The sequence below is a fragment of the Hippopotamus amphibius genome, chromosome 6 (genome assembly GCF_030028045.1).
Source record: "Hippopotamus amphibius kiboko isolate mHipAmp2 chromosome 6, mHipAmp2.hap2, whole genome shotgun sequence".
NCBI lineage: Eukaryota > Metazoa > Chordata > Mammalia > Artiodactyla > Hippopotamidae > Hippopotamus > Hippopotamus amphibius.
The window spans coordinates 94,159,666-94,183,824 of NC_080191.1; positions in this window are offsets into that span (position 1 = coordinate 94,159,666).

Here is a 24,159-nt window from a genome sequence, read left to right on the forward strand (position 1 = left end):
TCAACCCACCTCCGCATGCCTTTGCCCTCTCGAAACCCTGTACTTGCGTTCTAAATCTGTGACTCTGTTTGTGCTTTCTACTTTCCTGGTATCGACTTTGAGATGCCACCTATACGTGCTATCGTTGGAATTTTCTCTTTCTCTGTTGGACGTCCCATGCTGAGTACAGGGAACTCCGGATCTATCGAAGATGCTGGAAATGGCAGGATTTTATTCTGTTTCATGGCTGAGCAGTATTCCATGCCCTATGTGTACCATCTCTTCACTTTCCATTCATCTGGGGATGGACATTGTGTTTTTACTTTCAAGACTTGGCTGTTGTCAATAGGTGGCTAGTGACAGCTGGGGCACCCGTGTCTCTCTAAAGTACACATGGTTCTGCAAACGCTTCCAAAACACTGCAGAGGAAAGAACACTCCCAAACTCATTGTACGAAGCCATCCACCTGATCCCCAAACCAGACAAAGATACTACAAGAAAAGAAAACTGGAGAGCAATATCACCGATGAACTTAGATGCAAAAATCCTCCACAAGATACTAGCCAACAGACTCCAACATGACATTAAAAGGATCACACACCATGACACTGTGTTTTTACTTTCAAGCCTTGGCTCTTGTCAATAGGTGTGCAGGGGTCGCTGGCCTGCCCTGGTCTCCCCAAATGATACTTTACTGTGCAAAGACAGCCAGGAGGTGGATTGCCACATCATGTGGCCGGCTCTCTGGTTTTGTTTTGTTTTTGGCAGGAATCTCTTGATTGTTTTCAGTGGTGCCTGTTACCAGGGCGCAATACCACCAGTGGCTTAGGAGGCTTCCCTTTTCTCCAGGCCCTCTCCCGAAGGTATTGCTTCCAGACGTATTGACACTGGCAATCCTAACGGCTGCCAGGTGAAACCGCGAAGGCGTTTCAATTTCCATTTCTCCCATTCGCATGGGCGTGGAGCATATTTCCTGGGCCTTTCTTAGAAACCAACACAAAGGGAAACAAAACACGCATGGTGAATTCAACTTACCTCTTGAAACCGCCTGTTGCCAATCAATCCTGTTTCGGGCTCTTTTCCAGTGCCTATCCCCAGGACATTCTTGCAGCGGGGGTGTCAATTACAACCCCACTGGCCTTTTGAACAGGAAGGGCCGCTGAGCTCCCTTTGGAACGTTGTAGTCACAGGAGGCGGCCACAAGGCGGCAGCATTTTCCCACAGCTGGTCGGATTCCCCAGGAACGCAGACCTTGCGCACACGCGTGTTCTTGGAATATGAATTAGAGAGGAACGTGTCCAGACAGACACATAAGGGCTTGTGTCTCACTCCTTCTCCCACTTACCCTTCCCACTCTCGATTCATCACACCCCCTGCAAACCCCTCCTGAAGAGTGTGTTGTCGGAGGCAAGTGGGGTGACTCTAAGGAAGGAGGTGAATGGCGGGAACCCCACCAGCAGGAGACCTGGACACCAGGTGATGTTTGAACACTGTTGTGCATGTCGGACCACCATCCTCTGGCTGCAGTGGGCTTGGCTTAGCTGCAGGAGGGCACACCTACATCTACAGAGACTGCTGCCAACCAGAAGGGACCAGACACCACAGGTCCAAAGGGGTTAATTCGCTGGTGCGACCCACTCCCGCGCCGACCTGCCTCACTGTGACCACACTCCAACTTTGGTGCCCAAGCCTGCTCACGCTCCAGGGAAGTGACACCTGCGCATCTCTCTGAGGCCTGAGAGGAACATACTGGATCTCGATCATTTTGCTTTTTATAGAGATTCTAATTTCTGTCCATGTCTAGTGAATTTACAATGCTGTTGACTTTCGCTGTGCAGCACCTTGATTCAGTTCTCCATGTATGTATATATATACACATCCATTCTCTTTCGCATTCTCTTCCCACGTAGCTTAGTCCAGGGTGGTGGCGAACGCTCCCTGTGCTTTGTAGAAGGTGGTTGTGGATCGTCTGCTTAATACATATTAGAATGCATGTGTTAATCCCACCCTCCTCATTCAACCCACCTCCGCATGCCTTTGCCCTCTCGAAACCCTGTACTTGCGTTCTAAATCTGTGACTCTGTTTGTGCTTTCTACTTTCCTGGTATCGACTTTGAGATGCCACCTATACGTGCTATCGTTGGAATTTTCTCTTTCTCTGTTGGACGTCCCATGCTGAGTACAGGGAACTCCGGATCTATCGAAGATGCTGGAAATGGCAGGATTTTATTCTGTTTCATGGCTGAGCAGTATTCCATGCCCTATGTGTACCATCTCTTCACTTTCCATTCATCTGGGGATGGACATTGTGTTTTTACTTTCAAGACTTGGCTGTTGTCAATAGGTGGCTAGTGACAGCTGGGGCACCCGTGTCTCTCTAAAGTACACATGGTTCTGCAAACGCTTCCAAAACACTGCAGAGGAAAGAACACTCCCAAACTCATTGTACGAAGCCATCCACCTGATCCCCAAACCAGACAAAGATACTACAAGAAAAGAAAACTGGAGAGCAATATCACCGATGAACTTAGATGCAAAAATCCTCAACAAGATACTAGCCAACAGACTCCAACATGACATTAAAAGGATCACACACCATGACACTGTGTTTTTACTTTCAAGTCTTGGCTCTTGTCAATAGGTGTGCAGGGGTCGCTGGCCTGCCCGGGTCTCCCCAAATGATACTTTACTGTGCAAAGACAGCCAGGAGGTGGATTGCCACATCATGTGGCCGGCTCTCTGGTTTTGTTTTGTTTTTGGCAGGAATCTCTTGATTGTTTTCAGTGGTGCCTGTTACCAGGGCGCAATACCACCAGTGGCTTAGGAGGCTTCCCTTTTCTCCAGGCCCTCTCCCGAAGGTATTGCTTCCAGACGTATTGACACTGGCAATCCTAACGGCTGCCAGGTGAAACCGCGAAGGCGTTTCAATTTCCATTTCTCCCATTCGCATGGGCGTGGAGCATATTTCCTGGGCCTTTCTTAGAAACCAACACAAAGGGAAACAAAACACGCATGGTGAATTCAACTTACCTCTTGAAACCGCCTGTTGCCAATCAATCCTGTTTCGGGCTCTTTTCCAGTGCCTATCCCCAGGACATTCTTGAAGCGGGGGTGTCAATTACAACCCCGCTGGCCTTTTGAACAGGAAGGGCCGCTGAGCTCCCTTTGGAACGTTGTAGTCACAGGAGGCGGCCACAAGGCGGCAGCATTTTCCCACAGCTGGTCGGATTCCCCAGGAACGCAGACCTTGCGCACACGCGTGTTCTTGGAATATGAATTAGAGAGGAACGTGTCCGGACAGACACCTAAGGGCTTGTGTCTCACTCCTTCTCCCACTTACCCTTCCCACTCTCGATTCATCACACCCCCTGCAAACCCCTCCTGAAGAGTGTGTTGTCAGAGGCAAGTGGGGTGACTCTAAGGAAGGAGGTGAATGGCGGGAACCCCACCAGCAGGAGACCTGGACACCAGCTGATGTTTGAACACTGTTGTGCATGTCGGACCACCATCCTCTGGCTGCAGTGGGCTTGGCTTAGCTGCAGGAGGGCACACCTACATCTACAGAGACTGCTGCCAACCAGAAGGGACCAGGCACCACAGGTCCAAAGGGGTTAATTCGCTGGTGCGACCCACTCCCGCGCCGACCTGCCTCACTGTGACCACACTCCAACTTTGGTGCCCAAGCCTGCTCACGCTCCAGGGAAGTGACACCTGCGCATCTCTCTGAGGCCTGAGAGGAACATACTGGATCTCGATCATTTTGCTTTTTATAGAGATTCTAATTTCTGTCCATGTCTAGTGAATTTACAATGCTGTTGACTTTCGCTGTGCAGCACCTTGATTCAGTTCTCCGTGTATGTATATATATACACATCCATTCTCTTTCGCATTCTCTTCCCACGTAGCTTAGTCCAGGGTGGTGCCGACTGCTCCCTGTGCTTTGTAGAAGGTGGTTGTGGATCGTCTGCTTAATACATATTAGAATGCATGTGTTAATCCCACCCTCCTCATTCAACCCACTTCCGCATGCCTTTGCCCTCTCGAAACCCTGTACTTGCGTTCTAAATCTGTGACTCTGTTTGTGCTTTCTACTTTCCTGGTAACGACTTTGAGATGCCACCTATACGTGCTATCGTTGGAATTTTCTCTTTCTCTGTTGGACGTCCCATGCTGAGTACAGGGAACTCCGGATCTATCGAAGATGCTGGAAATGGCAGGATTTTATTCTGTTTCATGGCTGAGCAGTATTCCATGCTCTATGTGTACCATCTCTTCACTTTCCATTCATCTGGGGATGGACATTGTGTTTTTACTTTCAAGACTTGGCTGTTGTCAATAGGTGGCTAGTGACAGCTGGGGCACCCGTGTCTCTCTAAAGTACACATGGTTCTGCAAACGCTTCCAAAACACTGCAGAGGAAAGAACACTCCCAAACTCATTGTACAAAGCCATCCACCTGATCCCCAAACCAGACAAAGATACTACAAGAAAAGAAAACTGGAGAGCAATATCACCGATGAACTTAGATGCAAAAATCCTCAACAAGATACTAGCCAACAGACTCCAACATGACATTAAAAGGATCACACACCATGACACTGTGTTTTTACTTTCAAGCCTTGGCTCTTGTCAATAGGTGTGCAGGGGTCGCTGGCCTGCCCTGGTCTCCCCAAATGATACTTTACTGTGCAAAGACAGCCAGGAGGTGGATTGCCACATCATGTGGCCGGCTCTCTGGTTTTGTTTTGTTTTTGGCAGGAATCTCTTGATTGTTTTCAGTGGTGCCTGTTACCAGGGCGCAATACCACCAGTGGCTTAGGAGGCTTCCCTTTTCTCCAGGCCCTCTCCCGAAGGTATTGCTTCCAGACGTATTGACACTGGCAATCCTAACGGCTGCCAGGTGAAACCGCGAAGGCGTTTCAATTTCCATTTCTCCCATTCGCATGGGCGTGGAACATATTTCCTGGGCCTTTCTTAGAAACCAACACAAAGGGAAACAAAACACGCATGGTGAATTCAACTTACCTCTTGAAACCGCCTGTTGCCAATCAATCCTGTTTCGGGCTCTTTTCCAGTGCCTATCCCCAGGACATTTTTGCAGCGGGGGTGTCAATTACAACCCCACTGGCCTTTTGAACAGGAAGGGCCGCTGAGCTCCCTTTGGAACGTTGTAGTCACAGGAGGCGGCCACAAGGCGGCAGCATTTTCCCACAGCTGGTCGGATTCCCCAGGAACGCAGACCTTGCGCACACGCGTGTTCTTGGAATATGAATTAGAGAGGAACGTGTCCAGACAGACACATAAGAGCTTGTGTCTCACTCCTTCTCCCACTTACCCTTCCCACTCTCGATTCATCACACCCCCTGCAAACCCCTCCTGAAGAGTGTGTTGTCGGAGGCAAGTGGGGTGACTCTAAGGAAGGAGGTGAATGGCGGGAACCCCACCAGCAGGAGACCTGGACACCAGGTGATGTTTGAACACTGTTGGGCATGTCGGACCACCATCCTCTGGCTGCAGTGGGCTTGGCTTAGCTGCAGGAGGGCACACCTACATCTACAGAGACTGCTGCCAACCAGAAGGGACCAGACACCACAGGTCCAAAGGGGTTAATTCGCTGGTGCGACCCACTCCCGCGCCGACCTGCCTCACAGTGACCACACTCCAACTTTGGTGCCCAAGCCTGCTCACGCTCCAGGGAAGTGACACCTGCGCATCTCTCTGAGGCCTGAGAGGAACATACTGGATCTCGATCATTTTGCTTTTTATAGAGATTCTAATTTCTGTCCATGTCTAGTGAATTTACAATGCTGTTGACTTTCGCTGTGCAGCACCTTGATTCAGTTCTCCATGTATGTATATATATACACATCCATTCTCTTTCGCATTCTCTTCCCACGTAGCTTAGTCCAGGGTGGTGCCGACCGCTCCCTGTGCTTTGTAGAAGGTGGTTGTGGAACGTCTGCTTAATACATATTAGAATGCATGTGTTAATCCCACCCTCCTCATTCAACCCACCTCCGCATGCCTTTGCCCTCTCGAAACCCTGTACTTGCGTTCTAAATCTGTGACTCTGTTTGTGCTTTCTACTTTCCTGGTATCGACTTTGAGATGCCACCTATACGTGCTATCGTTGGAATTTTCTCTTTCTCTGTTGGACGTCCCATGCTGAGTACAGGGAACTCCGGATCTATCGAAGATGCTGGAAATGGCAGGATTTTATTCTGTTTCATGGCTGAGCAGTATTCCATGCTCTATGTGTACCATCTCCTCACTTTCCATTCATCTGGGGATGGACATTTTGTTTTTACTTTCAAGACTTGGCTGTTGTCAATAGGTGGCTAGCGACAGCTGGGGTACCCGTGTCTCTCTAAAGTACACATGGTTCTGCAAACGCTTCCAAAACACTGCAGAGGAAAGAACACTCCCAAACTCATTGTACAAAGCCATCCACCTGATCCCCAAACCAGACAAAGATACTACAAGAAAAGAAAACTGGAGAGCAATATCACCGATGAACTTAGATGCAAAAATCCTCAACAAGATACTAGCCAACAGACTCCAACATGACATTAAAAGGATCACACACCATGACACTGTGTTTTTACTTTCAAGCCTTGGCTCTTGTCAATAGGTGTGCAGGGGTCGCTGGCCTGCCCTGGTCTCCCCAAATGATACTTTACTGTGCAAAGACAGCCAGGAGGTGGATTGCCACATCATGTGGCCGGCTCTCTGGTTTTGTTTTGTTTTTGGCAGGAATCTCTTGATTGTTTTCAGTGGTGCCTGTTACCAGGGCGCAATACCACCAGTGGCTTAGGAGGCTTCCCTTTTCTCCAGGCCCTCTCGCGAAGGTATTGCTTCCAGACGTATTGACACTGGCAATCCTAACGGCTGCCAGGTGAAACCGCGAAGGCGTTTCAATTTCCATTTCTCCCATTCGCATGGGCGTGGAACATATTTCCTGTGCCTTTCTTAGAAACCAACACAAAGGGAAACAAAACACGCATGGTAAATTCAACTTACCTCTTGAAACCGCCTGTTGCCAATCAATCCTGTTTCGGGCTCTTTTCCAGTGCCTATCCCCAGGACATTTTTGCAGCGGGGGTGTCAATTACAACCCCGCTGGCCTTTTGAACAGGAAGGGCCGCTGAGCTCCCTTTGGAACATTGTAGTTACAGGAGGCGGCCACAAGGCGGCAGCATTTTCCCACAGCTGGTCGGATTCCCCAGGAACGCAGACCTTGCGCACACGCGTGTTCTTGGAATATGAATTAGAGAGGAACGTGTCCGGACAGACACCTAAGGGCTTGTGTCTCACTCCTTCTCCCACTTACCCTTCCCACTCTCGATTCATCACACCCCCTGCAAACCCCTCCTGAAGAGTGTGTTGTCGGAGGCAAGTGGGGTGACTCTAAGGAAGGAGGTGAATGGCGGGAACCCCACCAGCTGGAGACCTGGACACCAGGTGATGTTTGAACACTGTTGTGCATGTCGGACCACCATCCTCTGGCTGCAGTGGGCTTGGCTTAGCTGCAGGAGGGCACACCTACATCTACAGAGACTGCTGCCAACCAGAAGGGACCAGGCACCACAGGTAAAAAGGGGTTAATTCGCTGGTGCGACTCACTCCCGCGCCGACCTGCCTCACTGTGACCACACTCCAACTTTGGTGCCCAAGCCTGCTCACGCTCCAGGGAAGTGACACCCGCACATCTCTCTGAGGCCTGAGAGGAACATACTGGATCTCGATCATTTTGCTTTTTATAGAGATTCTAATTTCTGTCCATGTCTAGTGAATTTACAATGCTGTTGACTTTCGCTGTGCAGCACCTTGATTCAGTTCTCCATGTATGTATATATATACACATCCATTCTCTTTCGCATTCTCTTCCCACGTAGCTTAGTCCAGGGTGGTGCCGACCGCTCCCTGTGCTTTGTAGTAGGTGGTTGTGGATCATCTGCTTAATACATATTAGAATGCATGTGTTAATCCCACCCTCCTCATTCAACCCACCTCCGAATGCCTTTGCCCCCTCGAAACCCTGTACTTGCGTTCTAAATCTGTGACTCTGTTTGTGCTTTCTACTTTCCTGGTATCGACTTTGAGATGCCACCTATACGTGCTATCGTTGGAATTTTCTCTTTCTCTGTTGGACGTCCCATGCTGAGTACAGGGAACTCCGGATCTATCGAAGATGCTGGAAATGGCAGGATTTTATTCTGTTTCATGGCTGAGCAGTATTCCATGCCCTATGTGTACCATCTCTTCACTTTCCATTCATCTGGGGATGGACATTGTGTTTTTACTTTCAAGACTTGGCTGTTGTCAATAGGTGGCTAGTGACAGCTGGGGCACCCGTGTCTCTCTAAAGTACACATGGTTCTGCAAACGCTTCCAAAACACTGCAGAGGAAAGAACACTCCCAAACTCATTGTACGAAGCCATCCACCTGATCCCCAAACCAGACAAAGATACTACAAGAAAAGAAAACTGGAGAGCAATATCACCGATGAACTTAGATGCAAAAATCCTCAACAAGATACTAGCCAACAGACTCCAACATGACATTAAAAGGATCACACACCATGACACTGTGTTTTTACTTTCAAGCCTTGGCTCTTGTCAATAGGTGTGCAGGGGTCGCTGGCCTGCCCTGGTCTCCCCAAATGATACTTTACTGTGCAAAGACAGCCAGGAGGTGGATTGCCACATCATGTGGCCGGCTCTCTGGTTTTGTTTTGTTTTTGGCAGGAATCTCTTGATTGTTTTCAGTGGTGCCTGTTACCAGGGCGCAATACCACCAGTGGCTTAGGAGGCTTCCCTTTTCTCCAGGCCCTCTCGCGAAGGTATTGCTTCCAGACGTATTGACACTGGCAATCCTAACGGCTGCCAGGTGAAACCGCGAAGGCGTTTCAATTTCCATTTCTCCCATTCGCATGGGTGTGGAGCATATTTCCTGGGCCTTTCTTAGAAACCAACACAAAGGGAAACAAAACACGCATGGTGAATTCAACTTACCTCTTGAAACCGCCTGTTGCCAATCAATCCTGTTTCGGGCTCTTTTCCAGTGCCTATCCCCAGGACATTTTTGCAGCGGGGGTGTCAATTACAACCCTGCTGGCCTTTTGAACAGGAAGGGCCGCTGAGCTCCCTTTGGAACGTTGTAGTTAAAGGAGGCGGCCACAAGGCGGCAGCATTTTCCCACAGCTGGTCGGATTCCCCAGGAACGCAGACCTTGCGCACACACGTGTTCTTGGAATATGAATTAGAGAGGAACGTGTCCAGACAGACACCTAAGGGCTTGTGTCTCACTCCTTCTCCCACTTACCCTTCCCACTCTCGATTCATCACACCCCCTGCAAACCCCTCCTGAAGAGTGTGTTGTCGGAGGCAAGTGGGGTGACTCTAAGGAAGGAGGTGAATGGCGGGAACCCCACCAGCAGGAGACCTGGACACCAGGTGATGTTTGAACACTGTTGTGCATGTCGGACCACCATCCTCTGGCTGCAGTGGGCTTGGCTTAGCTGCAGGAGGGCACACCTACATCTACAGAGACTGCTGCCAACCAGAAGGGACCAGACACCACAGGTCCAAAGGGGTTAATTCGCTGGTGCGACCCACTCCCGCGCCGACCTGCCTCACTGTGACCACACTCCAACTTTGGTGCCCAAGCCTGCTCACGCTCCAGGGAAGTGACACCTGCGCATCTCTCTGAGGCCTGAGAGGAACATACTGGATCTCGATCATTTTGCTTTTTATAGAGATTCTAATTTCTGTCCATGTCTAGTGAATTTACAATGCTGTTGACTTTCGCTGTGCAGCACCTTGATTCAGTTCTCCATGTATGTATATATATACACATCCATTCTCTTTCGCATTCTCTTCCCACGTAGCTTAGTCCAGGGTGGTGCCGACCGCTCCCTGTGCTTTGTAGAAGGTGGTTGTGGATCGTCTGCTTAATACATATTAGAATGCATGTGTTAATCCCACCCTCCTCATTCAACCCACCTCCGCATGCCTTTGCCCTCTCGAAACCCTGTACTTGCGTTCTAAATCTGTGACTCTGTTTGTGCTTTCTACTTTCCTGGTATCGACTTTGAGATGCCACCTATACGTGCTATCGTTGGAATTTTCTCTTTCTCTGTTGGACGTCCCATGCTGAGTACAGGGAACTCCGGATCTATCGAAGATGCTGGAAATGGCAGGATTTTATTCTGTTTCATGGCTGAGCAGTATTCCATGCCCTATGTGTACCATCTCTTCACTTTCCATTCATCTGGGGATGGACATTGTGTTTTTACTTTCAAGACTTGGCTGTTGTCAATAGGTGGCTAGTGACAGCTGGGGCACCCGTGTCTCTCTAAAGTACACATGGTTCTGCAAACGCTTCCAAAACACTGCAGAGGAAAGAACACTCCCAAACTCATTGTACGAAGCCATCCACCTGATCCCCAAACCAGACAAAGATACTACAAGAAAAGAAAACTGGAGAGCAATATCACCGATGAACTTAGATGCAAAAATCCTCAACAAGATACTAGCCAACAGACTCCAACATGACATTAAAAGGATCACACACCATGACACTGTGTTTTTACTTTCAAGTCTTGGCTCTTGTCAATAGGTGTGCAGGGGTCGCTGGCCTGCCCTGGTCTCCCCAAATGATACTTTACTGTGCAAAGACAGCCAGGAGGTGGATTGCCACATCATGTGGCCGGCTCTCTGGTTTTGTTTTGTTTTTGGCAGGAATCTCTTGATTGTTTTCAGTGGTGCCTGTTACCAGGGCGCAATACCACCAGTGGCTTAGGAGGCTTCCCTTTTCTCCAGGCCCTCAACCGAAGGTATTGCTTCCAGACGTATTGACACTGGCAATCCTAACGGCTGCCAGGTGAAACCGCGAAGGCGTTTCAATTTCCATTTCTCCCATTCGCATGGGTGTGGAGCATATTTCCTGGGCCTTTCTTAGAAACCAACACAAAGGGAAACAAAACACGCATGGTGAATTCAACTTACCTCTTGAAACCGCCTGTTGCCAATCAATCCTGTTTCGGGCTCTTTTCCAGTGCCTATCCCCAGGACATTTTTGCAGCGGGGGTGTCAATTACAACCCCACTGGCCTTTTGAACAGGAAGGGCCGCTGAGCTCCCTTTGGAACGTTGTAGTCACAGGAGGCGGCCACAAGGCGGCAGCATTTTCCCACAGCTGGTCGGATTCCCCAGGAACGCAGACCTTGCGCACACGCGTGTTCTTGGAATATGAATTAGAGAGGAACGTGTCCAGACAGACACATAAGGGCTTGTGTCTCACTCCTTCTCCCACTTACCCTTCCCACTCTCGATTCATCACACCCCCTGCAAACCCCTCCTGAAGAGTGTGTTGTCAGAGGCAAGTGGGGTGACTCTAAGGAAGGAGGTGAATGGCGGGAACCCCACCAGCAGGAGACCTGGACACCAGGTGATGTTTGAACACTGTTGTGCATGTCGGACCACCATCCTCTGGCTGCAGTGGGCTTGGCTTAGCTGCAGGAGGGCACACCTACATCTACAGAGACTGCTGCCAACCAGAAGGGACCAGACACCACAAGTCCAAAGGGGTTAATTCGCTGGTGCGACCCACTCCCGCGCCGACCTGCCTCACTGTGACCACACTCCAACTTTGGTGCCCAAGCCTGCTCACGCTCCAGGGAAGTGACACCTGCGCATCTCTCTGAGGCCTGAGAGGAACATACTGGATCTCGATCATTTTGCTTTTTATAGAGATTCTAATTTCTGTCCATGTCTAGTGAATTTACAATGCTGTTGACTTTCGCTGTGCAGCACCTTGATTCAGTTCTCCATATATGTATATATATACACATCCATTCTCTTTCGCATTCTCTTCCCACGTAGCTTAGTCCAGGGTGGTGCCGACCGCTCCCTGTGCTTTGTAGAAGGTGGTTGTGGATCGTCTGCTTAATACATATTAGAATGCATGTGTTAATCCCACCCTCCTCATTCAACCCACCTCCGCATGCCTTTGCCCTCTCGAAACCCTGTACTTGCGTTCTAAATCTGTGACTCTGTTTGTGCTTTCTACTTTCCTGGTATCGACTTTGAGATGCCACCTATACGTGCTATCGTTGGAATTTTCTCTTTCTCTGTTGGACGTCCCATGCTGAGTACAGGGAACTCCGGATCTATCGAAGATGCTGGAAATGGCAGGATTTTATTCTGTTTCATGGCTGAGCAGTATTCCATGCCCTATGTGTACCATCTCTTCACTTTCCATTCATCTGGGGATGGACATTGTGTTTTTACTTTCAAGACTTGGCTGTTGTCAATAGGTGGCTAGTGACAGCTGGGGCACCCGTGTCTCTCTAAAGTACACATGGTTCTGCAAACGCTTCCAAAACACTGCAGAGGAAAGAACACTCCCAAACTCATTGTACGAAGCCATCCACCTGATCCCCAAACCAGACAAAGATACTACAAGAAAAGAAAACTGGAGAGCAATATCACCGATGAACTTAGATGCAAAAATCCTCAACAAGATACTAGCCAACAGACTCCAACATGACATTAAAAGGATCACACACCATGACACTGTGTTTTTACTTTCAAGCCTTGGCTCTTGTCAATAGGTGTGCAGGGGTCGCTGGCCTGCCCTGGTCTCCCCAAATGATACTTTACTGTGCAAAGACAGCCAGGAGGTGGATTGCCACATCATGTGGCCGGCTCTCTGGTTTTGTTTTGTTTTTGGCAGGAATCTCTTGATTGTTTTCAGTGGTGCCTGTTACCAGGGCGCAATACCACCAGTGGCTTAGGAGGCTTCCCTTTTCTCCAGGCCCTCTCGCGAAGGTATTGCTTCCAGACGTATTGACACTGGCAATCCTAACGGCTGCCAGGTGAAACCGCGAAGGCGTTTCAATTTCCATTTCTCCCATTCGCATGGGTGTGGAGCATATTTCCTGGGCCTTTCTTAGAAACCAACACAAAGGGAAACAAAACACGCATGGTGAATTCAACTTACCTCTTGAAACCGCCTGTTGCCAATCAATCCTGTTTCGGGCTCTTTTCCAGTGCCTATCCCCAGGACATTTTTGCAGCGGGGGTGTCAATTACAACCCTGCTGGCCTTTTGAACAGGAAGGGCCGCTGAGCTCCCTTTGGAACGTTGTAGTTAAAGGAGGCGGCCACAAGGCGGCAGCATTTTCCCACAGCTGGTCGGATTCCCCAGGAACGCAGACCTTGCGCACACACGTGTTCTTGGAATATGAATTAGAGAGGAACGTGTCCAGACAGACACCTAAGGGCTTGTGTCTCACTCCTTCTCCCACTTACCCTTCCCACTCTCGATTCATCACACCCCCTGCAAACCCCTCCTGAAGAGTGTGTTGTCGGAGGCAAGTGGGGTGACTCTAAGGAAGGAGGTGAATGGCGGGAACCCCACCAGCAGGAGACCTGGACACCAGGTGATGTTTGAACACTGTTGTGCATGTCGGACCACCATCCTCTGGCTGCAGTGGGCTTGGCTTAGCTGCAGGAGGGCACACCTACATCTACAGAGACTGCTGCCAACCAGAAGGGACCAGACACCACAGGTCCAAAGGGGTTAATTCGCTGGTGCGACCCACTCCCGCGCCGACCTGCCTCACTGTGACCACACTCCAACTTTGGTGCCCAAGCCTGCTCACGCTCCAGGGAAGTGACACCTGCGCATCTCTCTGAGGCCTGAGAGGAACATACTGGATCTCGATCATTTTGCTTTTTATAGAGATTCTAATTTCTGTCCATGTCTAGTGAATTTACAATGCTGTTGACTTTCGCTGTGCAGCACCTTGATTCAGTTCTCCATGTATGTATATATATACACATCCATTCTCTTTCGCATTCTCTTCCCACGTAGCTTAGTCCAGGGTGGTGCCGACCGCTCCCTGTGCTTTGTAGAAGGTGGTTGTGGATCGTCTGCTTAATACATATTAGAATGCATGTGTTAATCCCACCCTCCTCATTCAACCCACCTCCGCATGCCTTTGCCCTCTCGAAACCCTGTACTTGCGTTCTAAATCTGTGACTCTGTTTGTGCTTTCTACTTTCCTGGTATCGACTTTGAGATGCCACCTATACGTGCTATCGTTGGAATTTTCTCTTTCTCTGTTGGACGTCCCATGCTGAGTACAGGGAACTCCGGATCTATCGAAGATGCTGGAAATGGCAGGATTTTATTCTGTTTCATGGCTGAGCAGTATTCCATGCTCTATGTGTACCATCTCTTCACTTTCCATTCATCTGGGGATGGACATTGTGTTTTTACTTTCAAGACTTGGCTGTTGTCAATAGGTGGCTAGTGACAGCTGGGGCACCCGTGTCTCTCTAAAGTACACATGGTTCTGCAAACGCTTCCAAAACACTGCAGAGGAAAGAACACTCCCAAACTCATTGTACGAAGCCATCCACCTGATCCCCAAACCAGACAAAGATACTACAAGAAAAGAAAACTGGAGAGCAATATCACCGATGAACTTAGATGCAAAAATCCTCAACAAGATACTAGCCAACAGACTCCAACATGACATTAAAAGGATCACACACCATGACACTGTGTTTTTACTTTCAAGCCTTGGCTCTTGTCAATAGGTGTGCAGGGGTCGCTGGCCTGCCCGGGTCTCCCCAAATGATACTTTACTGTGCAAAGACAGCCAGGAGGTGGATTGCCACATCATGTGGCCGGCTCTCTGGTTTTGTTTTGTTTTTGGCAGGAATCTCTTGATTGTTTTCAGTGGTGCCTGTTACCAGGGCGCAATACCACCAGTGGCTTAGGAGGCTTCCCTTTTCTCCAGGCCCTCTCGCGAAGGTATTGCTTCCAGACGTATTGACACTGGCAATCCTAACGGCTGCCAGGTGAAACCGCGAAGGCGTTTCAATTTCCATTTCTCCCATTCGCATGGGCGTGGAACATATTTCCTGTGCCTTTCTTAGAAACCAACACAAAGGGAAACAAAACACGCATGGTAAATTCAACTTACCTCTTGAAACCGCCTGTTGCCAATCAATCCTGTTTCGGGCTCTTTTCCAGTGCCTATCCCCAGGACATTTTTGCAGCGGGGGTGTCAATTACAACCCCGCTGGCCTTTTGAACAGGAAAGGCCGCTGAGCTCCCTTTGGAACGTTGTAGTCACAGGAGGCGGCCACAAGGCGGCAGCATTTTCCCACAGCTGGTCGGATTCCCCAGGAACGCAGACCTTGCGCACACACGTGTTCTTGGAGTATGAATTAGAGAGGAACGTGTCCGGACAGACACCTAAGGGCTTGTGTCTCACTCCTTCTCCCACTTACCCTTCCCACTCTCGATTCATCACACCCCCTGCAAACCCCTCCTGAAGAGTGTGTTGTCGGAGGCAAGTGGGGTGACTCTAAGGAAGGAGGTGAATGGCGGGAACCCCACCAGCAGGAGACCTGGACACCAGGTGATGTTTGAACACTGTTGTGCATGTCGGACCACCATCCTCTGGCTGCAGTGGGCTTGGCTTAGCTGCAGGAGGGCACACCTACATCTACAGAGACTGCTGCCAACCAGAAGGGACCAGGCACCACAGGTAAAAAGGGGTTAATTCGCTGGTGCGACCCACTCCCGCGCCGACCTGCCTCACTGTGACCACACTCCAACTTTGGTGCCCAAGCCTGCTCACGCTCCAGGGAAGTGACACCCGCACATCTCTCTGAGGCCTGAGAGGAACATACTGGATCTCGATCATTTTGCTTTTTATAGAGATTCTAATTTCTGTCCATGTCTAGTGAATTTACAATGCTGTTGACTTTCGCTGTGCAGCACCTTGATTCAGTTCTCCATGTATGTATATATATACACATCCATTCTCTTTCGCATTCTCTTCCCACGTAGCTTAGTCCAGGGTGGTGCCGACCGCTCCCTGTGCTTTGTAGAAGGTGGTTGTGGATCGTCTGCTTAATACATATTAGAATGCATGTGTTAATCCCACCCTCCTCATTCAACCCACCTCCGCATGCCTTTGTCCTCTCGAAACCCTGTACTTGCGTTCTAAATCTGTGACTCTGTTTGTGCTTTCTACTTTCCTGGTATCGACTTTGAGATGCCACCTATACGTGCTATCGTTGGAATTTTCTCTTTCTCTGTTGGACGTCCCATGCTGAGTACAGGGAACTCCGGATCTATCGAAGATGCTGGAAATGGCAGGATTTTATTCTGTTTCATGGCTGAGCAGTATTCCATGCCCTATGTGTACCATCTCTTCACTTTCCATTCATCTGGGGATGGACATTGTGTTTTTACTTTCAAGACTTGGCTGTTGTCAATAGGTGGCTAGTGACAGCTGGGGCACCCGTGTCTCTCTAAAGTACACATGGTTCTGCAAACGCTTCCAAAACACTGCAGAGGAAAGAACACTCCCAAACTCATTGTACGAAGCCATCCACCTGATCCCCAAACCAGACAAAGATACTACAAGAAAAGAAAACTGGAGAGCAATATCACCGATGAACTTAGATGCAAAAATCCTCAACAAGATACTAGCCAACAGACTCCAACATGACATTAAAAGGATCACACACCATGACACTGTGTTTTTACTTTCAAGCCTTGGCTCTTGTCAATAGGTGTGCAGGGGTCGCTGGCCTGCCCTGGTCTCCCCAAATGATACTTTACTGTGCAAAGACAGCCAGGAGGTGGATTGCCACATCATGTGGCCGGCTCTCTGGTTTTGTTTTGTTTTTGGCAGGAATCTCTTGATTGTTTTCAGTGGTGCCTGTTACCAGGGCGCAATACCACCAGTGGCTTAGGAGGCTTCCCTTTTCTCCAGGCCCTCTCCCGAAGGTATTGCTTCCAGACGTATTGACACTGGCAATCCTAACGGCTGCCAGGTGAAACCGCGAAGGCGTTTCAATTTCCATTTCTCCCATTCGCATGGGTGTGGAGCATATTTCCTGGGCCTTTCTTAGAAACCAACACAAAGGGAAACAAAACACGCATGGTGAATTCAACTTACCTCTTGAAACCGCCTGTTGCCAATCAATCCTGTTTCGGGCTCTTTTCCAGTGCCTATCCCCAGGACATTTTTGCAGCGGGGGTGTCAATTACAACCCCACTGGCCTTTTGAACAGGAAGGGCCGCTGAGCTCCCTTTGGAACGTTGTAGTCACAGGAGGCGGCCACAAGGCGGCAGCATTTTCCCACAGCTGGTCGGATTCCCCAGGAACGCAGACCTTGCGCACACGTGTGTTCTTGGAATATGAATTAGAGAGGAACGTGTCCAGACAGACACCTAAGGGCTTGTGTCTCACTCCTTCTCCCACTTACCCTTCCCACTCTCGATTCATCACACCCCCTGCAAACCCCTCCTGAAGAGTGTGTTGTCGGAGGCAAGTGGGGTGACTCTAAGGAAGGAGGTGAATGGCGGGAACCCCACCAGCAGGAGACCTGGACACCAGGTGATGTTTGAACACTGTTGTGCATGTCGGACCACCATCCTCTGGCTGCAGTGGGCTTGGCTTAGCTGCAGGAGGGCACACCTACATCTACAGAGACTGCTGCCAACCAGAAGGGACCAGACACCACAGGTCCAAAGGGGTTAATTCGCTGGTGCGACCCACTCCCGCGCCGACCTGCCTCACTGTGACCACACTCCAACTTTGGTGCCCAAGCCTGCTCATGCTCCAGGGAAGTGACACCTGCGCATCTCTCTGAGGCCTGAGAGGAACATACTGGATCTCGATCATTTTGCTTTTTATAGAGATTCTAATTTCTGTCCATGTCTAGTGAATTTACAATGCTGTTGACTTTCGCTGTGCAGCACCTTGATTCAGTTCTCCGTGTATGTATATATATACACATCCATTCTCTTTCGCATTCTCTTCCCATGTAGCTTAGTCCAGGGTGGTGCCGACTGCTCCCTGTGCTTTGTAGAAGGTGGTTGTGGATCGTCTGCTTAATACATATTAGAATGCATGTGTTAATCCCACCCTCCTCATTCAACCCACTTCCGCATGCCTTTGCCCTCTCGAAACCCTGTACTTGCGTTCTAAATCTGTGACTCTGTTTGTGCTTTCTACTTTCCTGGTATCGACTTTGAGATGCCACCTATACATGCTATCGTTGGAATTTTCTCTTTCTCTGTTGGACGTCCCATGCTGAGTACAGGGAACTCCGGATCTATCGAAGATGCTGGAAATGGCAGGATTTTATTCTGTTTCATGGCTGAGCAGTATTCCATGCCCTATGTGTACCATCTCTTCACTTTCCATTCATCTGGGGATGGACATTGTGTTTTTACTTTCAAGACTTGGCTGTTGTCAATAGGTGGCTAGTGACAGCTGGGGCACCCGTGTCTCTCTAAAGTACACATGGTTCTGCAAACGCTTCCAAAACACTGCAGAGGAAAGAACACTCCCAAACTCATTGTACAAAGCCATCCACCTGATCCCCAAACCAGACAAAGATACTACAAGAAAAGAAAACTGGAGAGCAATATCACCGATGAACTTAGATGCAAAAATCCTCAACAAGATACTAGCCAACAGACTCCAACATGACATTAAAAGGATCACACACCATGACACTGTGTTTTTACTTTCAAGCCTTGGCTCTTGTCAATAGGTGTGCAGGGGTCGCTGGCCTGCCCTGGTCTCCCCAAATGATACTTTACTGTGCAAAGACAGCCAGGAGGTGGATTGCCACATCATGTGGCCGGCTCTCTGGTTTCGTTTTGTTTTTGGCAGGAATCTCTTGATTGTTTTCAGTGGTGCCTGTTACCAGGGCGCAATACCACCAGTGGCTTAGGAGGCTTCCCTTTTCTCCAGGCCCTCTCCCGAAGGTATTGCTTCCAGACGTATTGACACTGGCAATCCTAACGGCTGCCAGGTGAAACCGCGAAGGCGTTTCAATTTTCATTTCTCCCATTCGCATGGGCGTGGAGCATATTTCCTGGGCCTTTCTTAGAAACCAACACAAAGGGAAACAAAACACGCATGGTGAATTCAATTTAGCTCTTGAAACCGCCTGTTGCAAGTCGATCCTGTTTCGGGCTCTTTTCCAGTGCCTATCCCCAGGACATTTTTGCACCGGGGGTGTCAATTACAACCCCGCTGGCCTTTGAACAGGAAGGGCTGCTGAGCTCCCTTTGGAACGTTGTAGTTACAGGACGCGGCCACAAGGCGGCAGCATTTTCCCACAGCTGGTCGGATTTCCCAGGAACGCAGACCTTGCGCACATGCGTGTTCTTCGAATATGAATTAGAGTGGAACGTGTCCGGACAGACACCTAAGGGCTTGTGTCTCACTCCTTCTCCCACTTATCCTTCCCACTCTCGATTCATCTCACCCCCTGCAAACCCCTCCTGATGAGGGTGTTGTCGGAGGCAAGTGGGGTGACTCTAAGGAAGGAGGTGAATGGCGGGAACCCCACCAGCATGAGACCTGGACACCAGGTGATGTTTGAACGCTGTTGTGCATGTCGGACCACCATCCTCTGGCTGCAGTGGGCTTGGCTTAGCTGCAGGAGGGCACACCTACATCTAGAGAGACTGCTGCCAACCGGAGGGGACCAGGCACCACAGGTCCAAAGGGGTTAATTCTCTGGTGCGCCCCCCCCCCGCCCCGACCTGCCTCACTGTGACCACACTCCAACTTTGGTGCCCAAGCCTGCTCACGCTCCAGGGAAGTGACACCCACACACCTCTCTGAGGCCTGAGAGGAACGTACTGGACCTCGATCATTTTGGTTTTTATAGAGTTTCTAATTTCTGTCCGTGTCTAGTGAATTTACAATGCTGTATTGACTTTCGCTGTGCAGCACCTTGATTCAGTTCTCCGTGTATGTATATATATACACATCCATTCTCTTTCGCATTCTCTTCCCACGTAGCTTACTCCAGGGTGGTGCCGACCTCTCCCTGTGCTTTGTAGTAGGTGGTTGTGGATCGTCTGCTTTATACATATTAGAATGCATGTGTTAATCCCACCCTCCTCATTCAACCCACCTCCGCATGCCTTTGCCCTCTCGAAACCCTGTACTTGCGTTCTAAATCTGTGACTCTGTTTGTGCTTTCTACTTTCTTGGTATCGACTTTGAGATGCCAGCTATACGTGCTATCGTTGGAATTTTCTCTTTCTCTGTTGGACGTTGCATGCTGAGTACAGGGTACTCCGGATCTATCGAAGATGTTGGAAATGGCAGGATTTTATTCTGTTTCATGGCTGAGCAGTATTCCATGCTCTATGTGTACCATCTCTTCACTTTCCATTCATCTGGGGATGGACATTGTGTTTTTACTATCAAGACTTGGCTGTTGTCAATAGGTGGCTAGTGCCAGCTGGGGAGCCCTTGTCTCTCTAAAGTACACATGGCTCTGCAAACGCTTCCAAAACACTGCAGAGGAAACAACACTCCCAAACTCATTGTACGAAGCCATCCACCTGATCCCCAAACCAGACAAATATACTACAAGAAAAGAAAACTGGAGAGCAATATCACCGATGAACTTAGATGCAAAAATCCTCAACAAGATACTAGCCAACAGACTCCAACATGACGTTAAAAGGATCACACACCATGACACTGTTTTTACTTTCAAGTCTTGGCTCTTGTCAATAGGTGTGCAGGGGTCGCTGGCCAGCCCGGGTCTCCCCAATTGATACTTTACTGCGCAAAGACAGCCAGGAGGTGGATTGCCACATCATGTGGCCGGCTCTCTGGTTTTGTTTTTCTTTGGCAGGAATCTCTTGATTGTTTTCAGTGGTGCCTGTTACCAGGATGCAATACCACCAGTGGCTTAGGAGGCTTCCCTTTTCTCCAGGCCCTCTCCCAAAGGTATTGCTTCCAGACGTATTGACACTGGCAATCCTAACAGCTGCCAGGTGAAACCGCAAAGGCGTTTCAATTTCCATTTCTCCCATTCGCATGGTCGTGGAGCATATTTCCTGGGCCTTTCTTAGAAAACAACACAAAGGAAAACAAAACACGCATGGTGAATTCAATTTAGCTCTTGAAACCGCCTGTTGCAAGTCGATCCTGTTTCGGGCTCTTTTCCAGTGCCTATCCCCAGGACATTTTTGCAGCGGGGGTGTCAATTACAACCCCGCTGGCCTTTTGAACAGGAAGGGCTGCTGAGCTCCCTTTGGAACGTTGTAGTTACAGGACGCGGCCACAAGGCGGCAGCATTTTCCCACAGCTGGTCGGATTCCCCAGGAACGCAGACCTTGCGCACATGCGTGTTCTTCGAATATGAATTAGAGTGGAACGTGTCCGGACAGACACCTAAGGGCTTGTGTCTCACTCCTTCTCCCACTTATCCTTCCCACTCTCGATTCATCTCACCCCCTGCAAACCCCTCCTGATGAGGGTGTTGTCGGAGGCAAGTGGGGTGACTCTAAGGAAGGAGGTGAATGGCGGGAACCCCACCAGCAGGAGACCTGGACACCAGGTGATGTTTGAACGCTGTTGTGCATGTCGGACCACCATCCTCTGGCTGCAGTGGGCTTGGCTTAGCTGCAGGAGGGCACACCTACATCTAGAGAGACTGCTGCCAACCGGAGGGGACCAGGCACCACAGGTCCAAAGGGGTTAATTCTCTGGTGCGCCCCCCCCCCCGCCCCGACCTGCCTCACTGTGACCACACTCCAACTTTGGTGCCCAAGCCTGCTCACGCTCCAGGGAAGTGACACCCGCACACCTCTCTGAGGCCTGAGAGGAACGTACTGGACCTCGATCATTTTGGTTTTTATAGAGTTTCTAATTTCTGTCCGTGTCTAGTGAATTTACAATGCTGTATTGACTTTCGCTGTGCAGCACCTTGATTCAGTTCTCCGTGTATGTATATATATACACATCCATTCTCTTTCGCATTCTCTTCCCACGTAGCTTACTCCAGGGTGGTGCCGACCTCTCCCTGTGCTTTGTAGTAGGTGGTTGTGGATCGTCTGCTTTATACATATTAGAATGCATGTGTTAATCCCACCCTCCTCATTCAACCCACCTCCGCATGCCTTTGCCCTCTCGAAACCCTGTACTTGCGTTCTAAATCTGTGACTCTGTTTGTGCTTTCTACTTTCTTGGTATCGACTTTGAGATGCCACCTATACATGCTATCGTTGGAATTTTCTCTTTCTCTGTTGGACGTTGCATGCTGAGTACAGGGTACTCCGGATCTATCGAAGATGCTGGAAATGGCAGGATTTTATTCTGTTTCATGGCTGAGCAGTATTCCATGCTCTATGTGTACCATCTCTTCACTTTCCATTCATCTGGGGATGGACATTGTGTTTTTACTATCAAGACTTGGCTGTTGTCAATAGGTGGCTAGTGCCAGCTGGGGAGCCCGTGTCTCTCTAAAGTACACATGGCTCTGCAAACGCTTCCAAAACACTGCAGAGGAAAGAACACTCCCAAACTCATTGTACGAAGCCATCCACCTGATCCCCAAACCAGACAAAGATACTACAAGAAAAGAAAACTGGAGAGCAATATCACCGATGAACTTAGATGCAAAAATCCTCAACAAGATACTAGCCAACAGACTCCAACATGACGTTAAAAGGATCACACACCATGACACTGTGTTTTTACTTTCAAGCCTTGGCTCTTGTCAATAGGTGTGCAGGGGTCGCTGGCCAGCCCGGGTCTCCCCAATTGATACTTTACTGCGCAAAGACAGCCAGGAGGTGGATTGCCACATCATGTGGCCGGCTCTCTGGTTTTGTTTTTCTTTGGCAGGAATCTCTTGATTGTTTTCAGTGGTGCCTGTTACCAGGGTGCAATACCACCAGTGGCTTAGGAGGCTTCCCTTTTCTCCAGGCCCTCTCCCAAAGGTATTGCTTCCAGACGTATTGACACTGGCAATCCTAACAGCTACCAGGGGAAACCGCAAAGGCGTTTCAATTTCCATTTCTCCCATTCGCATGGTCGTGGAGCATATTTCCTGGGCCTTTCTTAGAAAACAACACAAAGGAAAACAAAACACGCATGGTGAATTCAATTTAGCTCTTGAAACTGCCTGTTGCAAGTCGATCCTGTTTCGGGCTCTTTTCCAGTGCCTATCCCCAGGACATTTTTGCAGCGGGGGTGTCAATTACAACCCCGCTGGCCTTTTGAACAGGAAGGGCTGCTGAGCTCCCTTTGGAACGTTGTAGTTACAGGACGCGGCCACAAGGCGGCAGCATTTTCCCACAGCTGCTCGGATTCCCCAGGAACGCAGACCTTGCGCACAGGCGTGTTCTTCGAATATGAATTAGAGTGGAACGTGTCCGGACAGACACCTAAGGGCTTGTGTCTCACTCCTTCTCCCAATTATCCTTCCCACTCTCGATTCATCTCACCCCCTGCAAACCCCTCCTGATGAGGGTGCTGTCGGAGGCAAGTGGGGTTACTCTAAGGAAGGAGGTGAATGGCGGGAACCCCACCAGCAGGAGACCTAGACCCCAGGTGATGTTTGAACGCTGTTGTGCATGTCGGACCACCATCCTCTGGCTGCAGTGGGCTTGGCTTAGCTGCAGGAGGGCACACCTACATCTAGAGAGACTGCTGCCAACCAGAGGGGACCAGGCACCACAGGTCCAAAGGGGTTAATTCTCTGGTGCGCCACCCCCCTGCCCTGACCTGCCTCACTGTGACCACACTCCAACTTTGGTGCCCAAGCCTGCTCACGCTCCAGGGAAGTGACACCCGCACACCTCTCTGAGGCCTGAGAGGAACGTACTGGACCTCGATCATTTTGGTTTTTATAGAGTTTCTAATTTCTGTCCGTGTCTAGTGAATTAACAATGCTGTATTGACTTTCGCTGTGCAGCACCTTGATTCAGTTCTCCGTGTATGTATATATATACACATCCATTCTCTTTCGCATTCTCTTCCCACGTAGCTTACTCCAGGGTGGTGCCAACCTCTCCCTGTGCTTTGTAGTAGGTGGTTGTGGATCGTCTGCTTTATACATATTAGAATGCATGTGTTAATCCCACCCTCCTCATTCAACCCACCTCCGCATGCCTTTGCCCTCTCGAAACCCTGTACTTGCGTTCTAAATCTGTGACTCTGTTTGTGCTTTCTACTTTCTTGGTATCGACTTTCAGATGTCACCTATACGTGCTATCGTTGGAATTTTCTCTTTCTCTGTTGGACGTTGCATGCTGAGTACAGGGCACTCTGGATCTATCGAAGATGCTGGAAATGGCAGGATTTTATTCT